The following is a 15,049-nucleotide window of genomic DNA, read 5'->3' on the forward strand; positions in this document are numbered from 1 at the left end:
AACCTTGTAATTGTGAGTGCCTGTTAATTATGTACAATATATTACAAGTTGTCTAAGGGCAGTGATATATAGGAATACCCAGTACTGAAATCAGTTTATACAAATAAATACAATTTAAAAAGAAAAACAAGAAAGAGAAAAATGATATGATCTGCACGCAGTCAAATATCCACTCACTAATGTGTTGGAAATCATATAAAACTATGATTAAATGTTACATAGTAGAAAGATAATGTTCGTTTACCAGTAGAAGAAAAACTTATTAAGGGAAGTAACGGTTACTTGTGTCGGTGAAGGTGTTAAAGTAAATGACACTACTTATTTAAGAATACACCAGATTTCCCAGCTCCAATTTTCAACCACAATGAAAATGACGAATAAGGTAGTTTAAATATGTTTGGCCCATGGGAAGCAGCATTATGAGGAGGTATGGCCTTCTTGGGATAGGCATGGCCTTATTGGAGAAAGTTCATGACTTGTAGGGGTGGTCCTGTGCTCAAGGTCTTCCCAGTGGAGAAGAGATATTCTCTTCCTGGTTGCCTGTAAATGATAGTCTCCTCTCTTGATGCCTTAGAGTTAAGATGTAGAACTCTTGGCTCCTGCAACACCAAATCTGCCCACATGATATCATCCATACCTCCCACCACAATGATAATGGACTGACACTCTAAAACTGTAAGCCAGTCCCAAATAATGTTTGCCTTTATAGGAGTTGCCTGGTCATAGTGTTTCTTCACAGCAATGGAAACTTTAAGACAAAGAGTGAGACTTTTCAGGCCATCGAGGTTAAACCTGACCTAGTCTTCCCTGGAAACAGGTTCCTTGTCAGGAATTAAGATGAAAACTCATGCGACTCGTAAAGATATCCCCCCATGGGTGAAAATTCCTACAGACGTGGAAAAGCCAGAAGTATTGCAAGTCAACAAGCTGGTGTTCTCTGTTCAGCCCACAGGGATCTCGAATGCCTCACTTCGAGCAGGTGGGCCGGGTCATGTTTGAGCTCAAGACTCTGGAATCTTCTGATCTTACCGAGATCTTAATTTATGGCTCTGAAGAAAAGAAGTTTCGGACTAAATGGATGCTTCAGTCCATGGCTGAGAGGTACCGCCTGCACCAGGAAAGAGGCATGCTCAAGCTGGAGGAAGGCATGAAGGTCCTGGAACTAGACCAGGGTTCGAAGTAGTAAAGCCAGTTTCCAGTCATTGTGAGTCCCACCTGGACACAAGCTGTGGCTGGCCAGTGTTTGGTTCTGACATGAGGTTTTTTGTTTTTTTTTTTTTTTTTTTGGCCTGACATGAGTTTTAACTTTGTTAGGTCCTTCAAGATATTCTTGGATCCCTACTGTGTATTCTTGGATCCCTATTGTGTATTTTGATGTGAATATCTGCATGTTATCATTAAAACATTTAAAGAGCCAGAAAAAAAAAAGAGTGAGACTTTTCATGTTCTGTTTGAGAAGATCATTGGTTATAGTCCGCCATCATGCAATATTTACACAGAACGCTGCTTTATCATCCGGCCTAAGTCTTTAATGTCACTAATTTTACAACAATTTAAAATTATCACATTATAAGAAGCTGACAGTATATTAATTTCTATACTGTAAACTGAAACAAAGTATGTCATATCATTGAACATTTAGAAATATGACCATTTTCTTGAGCCAAACTCAGTAAAATGAAAAAAATGTTGATATTTTATTCTAAGGACACTCTAGAAGATATTTAATTTGACCTCAACATTTAAATAGTCAAAATATTCATAATTCACTTAAGTTATACAATAACCTTCTTATAGGAAAATTTTAATTTCATTATTATTCTTTTTTTAAGAGATTTATTTATTTATTTATTTATTTTATGTATATGAATATACTGTCACTCTCTTAGACATGCCAGTGAGGGCATTGCATCCCATTACAGATGGTTGTGAGCCACCATGTGGTTGCTGGGAATTGAACTCAGGACCTCTGGAAAAGCAGTCAGTGCTCTTAACTGCTGAGCCATCTCTCCAGCCCTCATGATTATTCTTAGAGGTAGTAAGTAAGTTTGGTTGTAATGTAAAGGAGTTGTGTGTGTTAGATGTTAAGGCTTTCACTAGAGACCAGATTGACTAACTCCTATGCCTGTGATCCATTTCATCCATCTTTTCTTCAGTCATCCAATAAATTACTATGGATCAAATCCTACTATATAATCAAAATATAATCCTACTATATAAATACAAAATAATGTGCTTAATGTACTTATTGTCTAGTGTTTCTAATTTTAAAAAGAAGCACACTTGTTATTTATATGTAGTCATGAAGTAGATCAAGACCTTGGCAACTTTCCTCAAGGATGAGGACAGTAACTATGCAATATGCTATCTTCATAAAAACTAAGGATGTTCCATATAGGTAAATGTATAACATAACATAGAGAGAAGAAAAGAGAAATGTAGCAGGATATCCCCCCCACCCTGCCACATTTTACAATAAGTTTGGTAATTTGGGAGGAGCTAATGTGGGAGGAGTAAGGAGAGGAAAAGGAGAAGGAAGAGGAGTAGCTAGAAGGAAAGGAGAGATGTAGCAGACATGGAGAATCACGCATGTATCAAGAACAGTCCTGGGTAACAAATTTTACCTAAGGTTAGGTATTGGATAACAACTCAAATTGTGTGAGCATCTTGTTAATTGAACATTTCTAAATATATAAAGCCTTTGGATAATAGTTAAGCATAAGAGTTTCATTTCTACTAGGTACCGTGTGGTTGGTGGGCATTGTCTGGGGTTCAGCCAAGCTTTGTGAAGACAGTGTGGTAGACTGGCAGAGCCATCTCCCATGCTGCCATCTCATGGGTGGCAGGGCCAGTGTTTCTGGCTGGCTGTTTCTAGCTGTGGCACGTGTGCATGGCCTCTGGCTGCAAAACATGGCGGCACAGCTAAGCAGAGCCACCACTGTTTAGTCAGCCTGGACCACAGCTTTTTTAAATATTACCCTTAACAGAGAAAGAGGAAGAGGACAGGAAAAGATGGTCTCAAAAGAGCTGTGACTATGTGATTACTTGTTTCAACTCTTACCCTTCATTATAATTGCTGTCATCTTCATTCTTTTTTATATTTCTACTAATTCAATACAACTATAACAGGAATTAGCTGCTTACACCACATTCATATAGTGCTACTAATAGAGTGTACAGTCTGAAGTTTAAATAAACATTTCCTCTGCCTTTGGCTTCTTACTCCTAAAGCAGTTACCCCTGGTTTTCATGACACAACTTCCTGAATTTATTTATGTATTTTTTTCTTTGTTTATATAGCTTCCAGATGTAGCATTTTCCCAATGTTGCCTCACTGGAAATGATCACCTCTTCTCTGATACTGTCTTTCTCCATTATTTCAGACAATCACATGATATTAGTAGCTCTTACCCCCTCAGTCTTATGCCAAATCTCCTCATTCTTCAAGTGTACACTTCCACATCTCTGTGTAATTTCCCATTTGATGTCTTTGCAAACACACAGGAAATTCCAAACACATAGGAAAGCTCTCATTAACTCTCCTGACAGTTCTCCATTCTCTGTCTTGCTCTGTGCGCTGGAGATGACATAAGTGAATGGTATTGACAGATACCTTACTCTCAGGCTTACCATTGTGCTTAGGCAAATGGGAATCCTGGAAATAAACTCAAAGGAGAGAAAACAAAAAAGGTCAGGGTATTATCCCTGAGACCCCCATCCCTCTACTTTAAATTTCTTCTCTTCAGAATTACCTCTTTGTAGATTACAAACTACTAGAGATACTTCTGTCCCAATTCACTAGTTAAAAGTGTGGTTGTCCTAGCTATGTCTAATCTGAAAGGACCACATGATCTTTTCCCTGCAGTTTTATATCTTGCTCACACCTTCAAGTGTGTGAATACTCGAAGTTTTATGAATGTCTTATGTTGCAGATAAGTATGACACTTGTTTGTCCATACCCTGATACTGCTGCTCCTCACCTCACTGTCTCATTTACTTCACTAACCTAGGAATAGGAATGGAGTAATTTCCCAATACAACTTTTACACTATGGTATCATACATCTTGATCTGACTGTTTGAACTTACCAAACTTAGACTTTTTCAAACTCCACCACTGCTCCCATTTCTAATTAAGTACAAAAATTTGGTGTAATATTCAACCACTCTGAAATAAAACCACAACATCTTTTAAAAATATATTTCCCACCACCTACTATATTTCTCAAATACATCCTGGGCTCCAGTTGTAATCAACTACACAGTGCAGACTGATTTCCCCTGCAGAACTTTGTTCTAGTCCTCTCTTCAAAGGTCAAATCCTGCCTCTCCATCCACATACTACCCAAAAGTGATAGAAATATGATCATACATACTATGTGATTTTTTTTTCACTTAGGCTTTTGACCCTAGGTTGTGATACAACACATAGAAATTACATGTTTGCACAGCTATTATGTCAGTGTTTAGAATTTTGTAATATTGACTATTAAAAGGAGGGACTTTCCTCACCTATTTAATCTTTGAATGTCACATGGAGCAAAGGACACACAGAAATGTAATGTATAGGTTTTATTCTACACATCACTTTGGAAGTTAGAAGAGTTTTGTCATAAAAACTAAGCTAAATGTCAATTTCCAAAATGCCAAGTAAGAACTCAAGATGGCAAATAGTATCTTCTGACTTATGTGTTATGTGCTAGGTCACTGCTTCTCAGAATCCAGGACAAAGCAAGAATAGAACTCCTAGATTTTATTTTAAATAGTAGTAACATACACAGATAAGATCTAGCAAGTTTCCCTTTATCTTTCATGTTACTCATTCTGTCCAATGTCAGGTAATTAATAACTTATTTTATATAAGAAAATAATTAATATTAGAGAATTTTAGAGATTGAATAGGAAGTCTGACTACTGTTTAATTCACCAGTTAAGTCAGTCATCATTAAATAAGAATTTGAAGAGTACCCAATATGCCAAGTAATACATAACTACAGCATTAAAAATATCTCTAGCTAGCTTACATTATAGTTGAGAAAGCATAGTTTCAATACCTTCCCTTGAAAATAAAGAAATGTAACAATGTCTACTTTTACTATTTATTCAACACAGCACTGGAAGTCTAATGCACCAATCAAGCAAGAAAAAGAAATAAAAAGTAATTATTGGGAGAAAAAAAACAAGTCAAATTCTCATTATTTTCAGATGTCATGGTCTCATGCATAGAAAACTCAACCATCCACCAAAATTGAATCAACAACAACAAACTGTTAGAACTAATTAAGTCATAAAAGTTTTAGAATATCAAATCAACACACAAAATGTTGTAGCATTGTTAATCAGAAATAACAGATGACTGAAACTTGAAATAAAGAAAGCAATCTCATTCAGAAACTCTATAAAATAACTTAACTCACTTAGAAATAAATTGAAATATAACACCAATGAAGCAAATAAAAGACACTCACACCCCTGCAAACGTAAAAATATCCTGTGTTCATGGACTGGAAGAATCAACATCATTTAAAGATTGGCACTATCCAAAGTAATTACAAATTCAATGCACTTCCTATCAAAACACTAATGGTATTATTCACAGAATTTGAAAGTAATATCCTAAAATTTGTATAGAAAGGAAAAAAGAGAGAAAGAAAATGGAAGCTCACTAGCTATTAGTTATAGCAATCTTTCCAAAAAGAATTAAGAAGGCATCGTATTACATATACACATATACATATGTATGAATATTAAGTAAGGTAGTAGAATGCCTCCTTTCTTTGATCCTTTTGGAAAAAAATACATTACAAAGTTCCAACAAAATATAAAATAGGTAAAAACAAACACACAAAGCAGATACATAGACAAATGGAATAGAATAAAGCAACTAGAAGCACATCTACACTTCTATAATCAACTGATTTAGATGAAGATACTGAGAATACATACTGTATAACTATTTTTTTAAATATGGTTAGGGAAAGTGTGTTTCCTCAGAGAATAAAACCAGTTTCCTGTTTCTTATAAAAACAGCTCAAATTTTATTAACAATGTTTAAAACCAGGAACTTAAAAGAAACTAGAGGAAGTGTCAGGACACTAAAAGAGATGAACGTTTTTTATTAACAAGAAACCAGAAGCTGCCCAAAGACAACTGAAAATACACAAAGATTAATCAAACTAAAAGGCATCTTTTCAGGACATTAATGACTGATAAAGACACAACTTACAGGGAATGAAAACATATTTGTAAACTACTTATCTTTTAATGCTTGTAAACATTATCTGGTAAAGAATACATAACAAATCCCCAAACTCAACCCACAATAATAGTAATAATAAAGTCTGGTTGGAAATAGTTCAAAGACCTAAAGAGACATTTCTCAAAGAGAAAACATCAAATAGCCAATGGTCATATATGAAAATGGTCATATATGAAGACACAGGAAACACACAGCAAGACCAAAAAGAGCTAACGCCTCATTGTGGCTCTTGCCTCAGCAAGAGTGGTTATTAATAAAACAATAAAAACTGGCAAGGTTGTAGAAAGGAAACTCGGCACACTGTTCTTGGGAATATAAATCATTACAATGATTATGGAAACAGACTAAAGACTCTTCCAAATATTAAAAATAGAACTAACATCTGATCCAGGAATCCTTTTACTGGTTACTCACCAAGGAACATGAAGTAAGTATGTCAAATTGATGTCTGCATTTTTATACTCATTGTAGCACTACTGAAAATAGAAAGGAAATCAAAACAACTCAAAGGTCTGTCAGGTAACCAATGGATAAGAAACTGTGGTACATAAGTGAAATAGAATACCATTTAACATTTAAAAAGAATCAAGTCATTTAGGACAATATAGCTTAATGCGCTCTCTATTTCTTTTAGATCCCAACCACTGAGGCACTGTATGTACATTGGTCCAGGAATAGGAATGTTCCTAATGCATTAAGTGAATGCATTAAGTGAAAAGTCAGGTAAAACTTTATCCTGTAGCTGTAGGCTATAAGCTGCATTAAGAAGAAGCTGAATATCTACTTTCAGCCACCAGTTGTCAAAAATTATTTGAAGTGCATGATATATGTAAACTTCACACTTTGTAGGAGACGTTCGTACTCACAGAAGAAGCTGCTGATACTCCAGATGAAGTGTAAATCAGTGATAGGAACAGCAAACAAGGTTTTCTTTGACTGCTATTGAAGAAGAATAATTTTGTTCTAGACCAAGGGGAACTGGTAAGAAGAAGCACAAGTCAGTTCCCTGATACATTGTGGATGCCAATTTGAGTGTTCTCAAAGTGGTTATTATAAGAGAAAAATGGCACACAGACAGATAGACAGACAGATTCGGAACATTCCTATTCCTGGACCAATGTATATACAGTCCCTCAGTGGTTGGGGTCTTAAAGAAGTAGCAGAATCTGAAACTATTCAGTCTGTCTAAAGAAGATAATGTCTACCAACAAGTTGTGAGAAAGCCCTCTAATAAAGAAGGTAAGAAGCCCAGGATCAAAGCAAGCAAGGATTCATCATTTTGTCACTACATGTGTTCTACTGATAAAGATTTGTCTTTTATTCTCTATGGTAATGCTAAGTGTGAATAAAACCTGGTGTCTGCACATAGCCTCTGGGGACCTGCTGTCAAGTTAATTCTGATTGGTGAGTAAATGCCAAGGGCCAATAGCTGAGAAGAAGAGAAATAGGTGGGGTTGAGTTTTGGTGGGCTTAGAGGAAGGAGGAGAGGGGAAGAGAGAGAGAAGCAGCCATGGAATAGAAGAACATACAGGAGGGAGAGAGCTGCCATGGGGTAGGAGTAAAGACAATGTGGCTCCCATGGCCTGCTAATTGGAGCCAAGAGCAGCCCAGATGAAACATGGTAAATAGTAAGTGATAATTCAGGGTTATCGTTAGGAAGGCAGATTATAACAACATGGAGATGTAGGCAGCTGCCCAGCTATTGTGCTGCCTAAAGCATATTTAAAAACATAAAGGGTGCAGGTGTGCTTCATCTGGGAACATAAATGGTCTAAGGTGGGTAGAAATCCCACACTGGGAATTTTTAATATTATTTACTACATTCTACAATACAAATACTGACATATTACTATGAAGAATAAAGAAACACACTATGAAAAATAAGGAGGATGCTTTATAATATATTAAACTTTTGGCCAAGAGAATGAAGATAGCCAAAGCAAAACACCAAGAAGAGATATAATTTGTACTCTCTGAGTCTAAGTTCAGTTAAAAATGTATCTTTAAGGTATTATCAGACCTTAAAAGGGGAAATAAGTACAGAAAGACACACACCATGTTATGTCATTCATATGTGAACACTAAAAGGTTGATCTCCAGGAAATTGAGAACATAATGATGGTTACCCAAGGCTAGGGAGAATAAGTGTTAGCATGGGAAAAGGTTGTTCAATAGGTAAATACTTATAGTTAATTAAGAGGCATGATAGGGTGATTACTGATAGCAGCAATTGAAGAAGTTCGAAGAAAAGATTGTTTTCACCACAAAGAAATGATAATGTTGAAGTCCCATTTGTCAATTCTCGATCTTAGAGCATATGCCATTGGAGTTCTGTTCAGGAACTTTTCCCCTGTGCCCAAGTATTTGAGGCTTTTCCCCACCTTCTCTTCTATTAGTTTCAGTGTATCTGGTTTTATGTGGAGGTCCTTTATCCACTTAGACTTGAGCGTTGTACAAGGGGATAAGAATGGATCAATTTTCATTCTTCTACATGTTGTCTTCCAGTTGAACCAGCACCATTTGTTGAAAATGCTGTCCTTTTTCCACTGGACAGTTTTAGCTCCTTTGTCAAAGATCAAGTGACCATAGGAGTGTGGGTTCATTTCTGGGTCTTCAATTCTATTCCATTGATCTTCCTGCCTGTCTCTGTACCAATACCAGGTAGTTTTTATCACTATTGCTCTGTAGTACAGCTTGAGGTCAGGGATGGTGATTCCTCCAGAAGTTCTTTTATTGTTGAGAATAGTTTTCGCTATCCTGGGTTTTTTGTTATTCCATATGAATTTGAGAATTTCCTTTTCTAACTCTGTGAAGAATTGAGTTGGGATTTTAATGGGGATTGCATTGAATCTGTAGATTGCTTTTGGCAAGATGGCCATTTTTATTATATTAATCCTGCCAATCCATGAGCATGGGAGATCTTTCCATCTTCTGAGATCTTCTTCAATTTCTTTCTTCAGAGACTTGAAGTTCTTGTCATACAGGTCTTTCACTTGCTTGGTTAGATTCACACCAAGGTATTTTATATTATTTGCAACTATTGTGAAGGGTGTCATTTCCCTAATTTCTTTTTCAGTCTGTTTATCTTTCATGTAGAGGAAGGCTACTGATTTGTTTGAGTTGATTTTATAACCAGCCACTTTGCTGAAGTTGTTTATCAGGTTTAGGAGTTCTCTGGTGGAAGTTTGGGGGTCACTTAAGTATACTATCATATCATCTGCAAATAGCGATATTTTGACTTCTTCCTTTCCTATTTGTATCCCTTTGACTTCTTTTTGCTGTCTAATTGCTCTGGCTAAGACTTCCAGTACTATATTGAATAGGTAGGGGGAGAGTGGGCAACCTTGACTAGTCCCAAAATTGCAAAGTTTCTGTAAGGCAAAGGACACTGTCAATAGGACAAAACGACAACCAACAAATTGGGAAAAGATCTTTACCAATCCTTCATCTGATAGAGGGCTAATATCCAATATATACAAAGAACTCAAGAAATTAGACTCCAGACAACCAAATTACCCTATTAAAAAATGGGGTATAGAGCTTAACAAAGAATTTTCAACGGAAGAAACTCGAATGGCCGAGAAGCATCTAAAGAAATGTTCAGTATCCTTAGTCGTCAGGGAAATGCAAATCAAAACAACCCTGAGATTCCATCTCACACCAGTCAGAATGGCTAAGATTAAAAACTCAGGTGATAGTAGATGCTGGCGAGGGTGTGGAGAAAGAGGAACACTCCTCCATTGTTGGTGGGACTGCAAGATGGTGCAACCACTTTGGAAATCAGTGTGGCGGTTCCTCAGAAAATTGGACATAGCATTACCCGAGGATCCAGCTATACCACTCCTAGGCATATACCCAGAAGATGCTCGAACATATAACAAGGACATATGCTCAACTATGTTCATAGCAGCCTTATTTATAATAGCCAGGAGCTGGAAAGAACCCAGATGCCCTTCAACTGAGGAATGGATTCAAAAAATGTGGTATATTTACACAATGGAGTATTACTCAGCTATTAAAAACAATGAATTCGAGAGGTTCCTAGGTAAATGGATGGAACTAGAAATTATCATCCTGAGTGAGGTAAGCCAATCACAAAAGAACACACGTGGTATTCACTCACTGATTATTGGATATTAGCCTAGAACCTTGAAACGCCCAAGATGCAACTCACAGGCCACATGAAGCCCATAAAGAAGGAAGACCAAGTGAGGGTGATTCGGTCCTTCTTAGAAGGAGCAACAAAATACTCAAGGGAGCAAATATGGAGACAAAGTGAGGGACAGAAACTGAAGGAGGGGCCGTCTCAAGACCACTCCACCTGAGTATCTATCCCATGTGCAATCACCAAAGGTAGATGCTGATACGGAAGACAGGAAGTGCATGCTGATAAGAGCCTGATATGGATATCTCCTCAGAGGCCTTCAAGAGTCAGACATATTCAGAGGCAGATGTTGTTCAATGGCACAACTAGCCATTGAATTGATCATGGGGTTCTCAATAGAGGAGTTAGAGTGAAGACTGAAGGAGCTGAAACTATTTATGGCACCATGAGGAGAGCAACAATACCAACCAACCACAGCTCCCAGGGTCTAAACCACCAGCCTGGGAGCACTTAAGGGGGGATCCAGGGCTTCAGCTGAATATGTAAAAGTGGAGGGCCCTGCTGGGCATAGGTGGAAGAAGAGAACCTTGACCTCATGAAGGCTGGATGCCCCAGGGGGTGGGAATTTTGAGGGTGGGGAGGTGGGGAGGTAGATAGAGGTTACATCCACAGAGAAGAAGGAGGAGGGGCGAGGGGATTGGGGGTTCCGAGGGGGTGGTGGGGGATGGGGTAAGGGGACAACATAGGAAATGTAAATAAATCATCCAATAAAAAAAAAAAAGAAATGAAAATGTTTGAGGTGTTGGGTATGTTAAACCTGAATTAAACTATGTAAACACTGGCAAATAAATGGTAAACAGTGGCAAAGGCATATGCATTTGTGTTTTGTGTATCAGCTTTCCTTACGTATTAAAGTGTCCTCATACATTTATAGAGTCTCTCTAAACAATTCAGTAGCAATGTATCCAAAACTATCAATTTTCAGGTGAGAAGAGTTTTCAGGTGAGAAAATTTTCTGCTGAGCTATTGTTTTCCCAAGAACACTGTCCACTGTCCCACTTGTCTCTTTTGATCACTTCTAGAAATTGAGAGTGTAAGATACTCTATGTGACTGTAGGAAGTCTTTTTAAAAAACATTCTCAGTTTCTCAGCAACAAGAAAAAGTCAGCATTATATATATGTATATATAATGTATATGTGTATGTATATGTATGGTGAAAATATGAAAGATACTTTAGATTTTACATCATTTTGAATGGAGAGTCTGATGCTCCAGAAGGATATAAATCGAATAAGAACTGACTAACTACTTTCTCTGTCTCCCCTCCCTGAAAATGTTCACAGAACTATGTATTCGGTGCTTTGTCCAATCAATTGTCTGGTTCTTAACCTTTAGTCCAGAAAAACAATGCAGACTTTGTTTAGAAATATCAAATTCCTCAACATGGACCAACTTTCAGTTATGTGTTCTGCTTCACAGAGAAGGGATACAAAGCTGGCCTCTGTGAAGTACAGATCCAGAAAAACTTAATTGAATGCCAGCCACAGTGAGACCTCAGAGAAGCTTCTCCTTCAGCTGAATGACCTTCAGTGACTCCAGCCGCCTGAGGCCAGACCTGAAACAGCATATGATTCTATTTGTGCCTAGCTACTGAGAATAGCTCACTGGAACCTTCAGTTTTTATCTAACCTGGAGAGTAATCACCACTGTCCGTGGTGTTACAATGACACCAAAAGCAGTATTTAGTTTCTCCTGCGGAGTTCAAAATGTCTGAAGTAAAAAGAAAGGAAAAATGTGCAGAGATAACTGCAAGACATGAAGTGGGAGATTATTTTTAAACTAATTATCAGATGAGAAAAATAAGACAATACCATTTCTAAATGCTGGGAGTGAGAATAAATAAAAAGGCAAACTAACATCTACTAGATATAACCATAAATACAGCAGAGAAAAATAAATCAGTGAAATGAAGCACACCAGAGAATGTGCCAACCGAGAAAGGAGCAGAGGCTTGGCTGACATTTCTATCTAGTGTGTGAGCCTCCCTAAATCCCTTTTCCGGTGTGTTTTCATCTAACACTTGCCTCAGAGGACCAATTCTACAATATGCTGTAAAAACAAGAAAGGAGAAAAGAGTGAATGGCCAGAGCTAGTGATAATAAGGGCATAGACACAGGAAGCACTTGTAGATAGCATATTCATACAGGACAGAACTCTAAAGGTATAAATCCATCACTTTCATCAACCTATTGGAACAAAGGAAATGCTGAAATCTGAGTGTTGGCTATTGATCTTTCGACAGAAATATTTGTTCTTTCCCTTTAGTTCCTGAAAGAATAGCTTAATTAAGAATGAAACAAAAATAGTAATTTGCTGTCATTGGTGACAAAATCACAATGTCTAATTTTTGCATAGCTATGACTGCAAAATAAAGTCAAGGTGATGGTGTCTTGCTGGTGTTTTGACATCACAATGGTCTGCATTCATGGTCTCTGACTTTGTCTGAAATTCCTACCTCTATCTTCAGACATCATTTCATATGTAGATCTAATAATCATTAACATGAAGACTTCTGGAGTTGGAAAAGCCCTTCATCCAGTATGACTGAGATCCTTGACAAAGGTATACTTCAATACTGCCAACCATGTTTAAAAATATGTATATATCGGAAACGGTATTACAAGCTTAGGGATTCGGAAAGCAGCCTAGATCTTATTTTTCCCTGGTATACTTTGTGGGAAAACTACCAATCAGCACATTTTTTGTGTGTTTGCAGCTCCAGACTGTGAGTCTACACACTTTCCAGTACTGGGAACTAACAGCATGGACTGTATCTGCTGGGTAGATTGGTAACTCACTGTTTTGCATACTGCCTTTTCTATGGGAACCAATATGATTAGTCTCACTTTTAATCAAACCTTGTAGATTACAAATTGTTCAATGACAAAACCATGTAAGTCCAAATTAACTATTACACTGGAACACTATTAAGAAATACAGTTTTGAAAAGTTATGAAGTACTCCAAACGCATGCAAAAAATAAACATCAAAATTACTTTAATCTAACTACTGAGTCTTACCATGACAAAGGTACAACATTACCATGGAAAATATAACCTGGAATACAATTAATGTATCCACTTTCATGGTTAAACCTGAGAATCACTTGGGTTGAATTTATAATCCTGAAATACAGCATAACACAGCAAAGAACACTCCCTACAGGATATTGACCAGAAGCCTCAACAAACAAGTTTACATGTTGCTATCTTAACAGTCCCTTAATATATACTGTCTCTCAAATATGAATGTTATTAACATCACATTCAGGAGAAAACTAAGACTCATGAGCTGGCTGTTTCAAATGTTTTGCTTCAAAACAACACTTGTAATGTAAAAGTGAGAAGATAGTATGTGTGTATTATTAAATTTATAAGAACAGATACTGTGCTTTATCTTAGCCAAAAGGCCAGGAAGCAATGCCATGTGGATTCTATGCTATGCCACCTCTGTTAGCCTTATAAAATTTCTTAAACTGTAGACTATTTAATTCTTTTAGTCTTGTTTGTTGATATAGCATGTACATGTATAATATAGTTTACATTTTAAAGGTACAATTCTATTATCATTGTTTTCTATCCTTAAAATGTGTACAATTGTATAACCTTTATCCAAAACAACAAGCAAAACAAATATGTGCCCTATCTGCACTAAATCTATTCATGCCTCTGTTTGATTTCTCCCTCTCCTCCTGTTACCTTATTTGATTCTGCCCTGGTGTGTTCCATTTTTAATGTGTCATATAAATCAATCATCTAATACATAGTTATTTTAAACTAGCTTTCACTTGACATGATTACTGTCTTAGATACAAACATATCACTACATGCTTCTATAGCTCATCCCCCAGTGTGCATGAGAACTGTCCCATTTTATAGATAGACTATAGTTTGTACATCCATCCTCCAGCTGAAGAACATTTGAGTTATCCAAATTTTGACTATTACAAACAAAGACATTATAGTTATCCAAACATCCAACATTTGAGTTATCCAAATTTTGACTATTACAAACAAAGACATTATAGTTATATGCTTTTTGATGCTTTCTATTGAATGAATTCTCTAAAATTTGGAATTCTGGGGATACAGTAAGCATCCATTCCACCTCTCAAACAATGTCCTAGTGTTCTTCACAATGATTGTGGTATTTTGAATCTCTGATCAGCAGTTGCACTGGAGTTCAAACTGCAGGGATAAAGTTGTAGCTCATAGGTATGCTGTATGCTTTTGCTCAATATCAGAAAACATAAAAATATCTCAACTGTTCTGTTTTTTATAATACTATTGCCATATTTCTTGTTTGCATTTTAACCATTCTAGTGACCATATAATAGAATCTAACTATAAATTTTCAGTACAGTAATAATAAATTAAAAATAAATTTAATTGTACATTCTTGTTTGTCATCGTTATCTCTTTGTGAAACATATATTTAAATACATTATCACGTTTGAAATTAATTGGTTGTTCTTACTATTGCCTTTAAAAATCTTTTTATATTCTAGATACTACTTTTCTAGAAGACATGGATTTGGAAGTCTTTTTACCCATTGCTCATTGTTTAATTGGAACAAGTTTCATGTGGACATAGATGACAGCAAGAAGTTTCTAGGACCTACACTT

At 36.6% G+C, this 15,049-nt stretch overlaps 1 non-coding gene and 1 pseudogene across 1 annotated transcript; one reads left to right on the forward strand and one right to left on the reverse strand.

Annotated features, from left to right (window-relative positions):
• Nucleotides 1–837: 837 nt before the first annotated feature.
• LOC114626267 lies at nt 838–1,183 on the forward strand (annotated as a pseudogene).
• A 12,469-nt stretch (nt 1,184–13,652) lies between these two features.
• On the reverse strand, nt 13,653–13,845 carry LOC114626279. Its single transcript, XR_003712211.1, has one exon. It is a non-coding gene; the product is annotated as a U2 spliceosomal RNA (small nuclear RNA).
• Nucleotides 13,846–15,049: the final 1,204 nt, after the last annotated feature.

The sequence above is a fragment of the Grammomys surdaster genome, unplaced genomic scaffold (genome assembly GCF_004785775.1).
Source record: "Grammomys surdaster isolate TR1022 unplaced genomic scaffold, NIH_TR_1.0 232, whole genome shotgun sequence".
Taxonomy (NCBI): Eukaryota; Metazoa; Chordata; class Mammalia; order Rodentia; family Muridae; genus Grammomys; species Grammomys surdaster.